Raw genomic sequence first — 3,297 nt, 5'->3', positions numbered from 1 at the left:
TTTTGTTTCTATTTCTATTCTGTTTTCACACGTTTATTCTTCCTCTCTCGCTTTGCTCTTTCGTTCGTTGTTCTCTTTATGCTTTTGTCTCCTTATTCGTTGATAATGAAGGTAGTGATAATGATAATGATAATGGTAATAATGATAATGGTAATATGGATAATAGTAATAACATTAATGACAACAAAGGTAATAATAATGATAACAATGATAGTATAATGCTACTAATAAAAGGGATGGCAATAATGATGATGAAGATGATAATAATAATAATAATGATAATAATAATAATAATAATAATAATAATAATAATAATAATAATAAATAATAATAATAATAATAATGATGATGATAATAATAATAATGATAATAGTAGTAATGAAAATAATGATAATAATAATAACGATGATGATATTAGTAATGATAATAATTTGATAAAAAAAAAAAATGATGATGATAATAATGATAATAATAACAGAAATAGCAATAATAATAATAATGATAATAATAATAATAATAATAATAATAATAATAATAATAATAATAATAATAATAATAATAATAATAATAATAATAATAATAATGATAATAATAATAATAATAATAATAATATTAATAATGATACATAATAATAATAATGATACATAATAATAATAATGATAATAATAATAAAAGCAATAATAATGATAATGATAAAGTTCACAATAATAAGAATAATGATAAAGATAATGATAATGATTCAAGCACACACACACACACAAACACACACACACACACACACACACAAACACACACACACACACAAACACACACACACACACACACACACACATCACGGACCCCGTTTCTCTATACAATATATTAAACATACAAACACCTTTATATGATCTATGCACAAATATGAAAACCGCAAAATATATGCAAATACATTCATGTATAGAGAAAGAAACAAATGTGTTATATATTTATTCATTTATACCTGTATATTTATATAAACACCTATATCGGTGAAAAAAGGCACATGTTTTGATACCACCTCGATATACAAATAAATGGTAATATAAAAAGTGGCAAAGAACGAATATTTTTCATTGCACAAAAGCTGCCACACACATGCATGCAACTGCACACATTCGCATAAATAAACGTGCAAATAAACAATGGCACACACACGCACAAGAGCATGGATAAGCAACCACAAAAACACAAACATCACACACAAACAGGGCTGTCACATACATTCATGAATCAATATAGAAAAACGTGTGTACGATTTTATACGCACAAACACAGACATGCAGATTCAAACTTACACACATACACGCAAACTTATATATACACACACACACACACACACACTCAAACCCACACACACACACACACACACACACACACACACACACACACACACACACACACTTAAACACACACACACAAACACACACACACACACACACACATCACACACACACACACAAACACAGAAAAATACATACGCACAAACACAAACACCCACACATGCACAAAAACAAACACGCGCATAAACATACATGCGCACATTTTCACATTTTTTTTGTCTATCTGCTTATGCACATACCTGTTTCTGCAATATTTCTATATCTATTACCATCTGCTAGATATATGTGTATGTATGCACACACTCACGCAACACAGATACACGCACGCAAACACACACACACATACAAACACAAACACAACACAAACACAAACACACACACACAAACACAAACACACACAACAACAAAACACACACACACACAAACACACACACACAAACACACACACACAACACAAACACACACACACAACACAAACACACACACACACACACAACAAACACAAACACAAACACACACAAACACAACACACACACACACAAAACAACACACACACACACACACACACACAGACACACACAAACAGACAAACACAAACACACACAAACAAACAACACACACACACACACAAACAACAACAAACACACACACAAACAACAAACAAACACACACACAAACAACAAACAAACACACACACAAACAACAAACAAACACACACACAAACAAACAAACAAACAAACACACACACACACACAAACACAAACACACACAAACAAACAAACACACAAACACACAAACACACACACACACAAACACAAACACACAAACAAACACACACACACACCACACAAAACACAAACACCACACAAACAAACAAACACACACACACACACAAACACAAAACACACAAACACAAACACAAACAAACAAACACACACACACACACACAAACACAAACACACACAAACAAACAAACACACACACACACACACACAAACACAAACACACACACACAAACAAAACACACACACACACACACACAAACACACACAAACAAGCAAACACACACACACACACAAACACACACACACACACAAACAACACACACACACACACAACACAAACACACACACAAACAAACACACACACACACACAAACACAACACACACACACACAAACAACAAACACACACACAAACAACAAACACACACACACAAACACAAACACACAACAAACAAACAACACACACACACACAAACACAACGCACAACCACACACACACAAACAACAAAACACACACACTCACACACAAAAACACACAAACAAACACACACACACACACACACAAACCACACACACACAAACCACACACACACACACAAACACAACCACACACACCACAAACAACACACACAACACACACACAACAACACACACAAACAAACACACACAAACACACACAACACACACACCACACACACCACACAAACACCACACCAAACACACAAACAAACACACACACAACACACAACACACACAACAAACACACACACACAACACCACACACACAACACCACACACAACCACACACCAAACACAACACACAACACACACAAAAAACACACACACACAAAAAACACACACAACACACACACAAAACACCACACACAACACACACAACAACACACACACACACAACACACACAAACAAACACACACACACAAACAAACACAAACACACACAAACAAACACACACACACAAACAACACACACACACACACAAACACACACACACAAACACACACACACAACACAAACACACAAACACAAAACAACACACACACACACACCAAACCACACACAAACAAACACACACACACACAAACACACACACACACACAAACACACACACACCCACACACCACACACACACAAAC

The sequence above is a fragment of the Penaeus monodon genome, chromosome 14, assembly GCF_015228065.2.
Source record: "Penaeus monodon isolate SGIC_2016 chromosome 14, NSTDA_Pmon_1, whole genome shotgun sequence".
NCBI classification, from domain to species: Eukaryota; Metazoa; Arthropoda; class Malacostraca; order Decapoda; family Penaeidae; genus Penaeus; species Penaeus monodon.
This window is presented reverse-complemented; position numbering follows the sequence as displayed.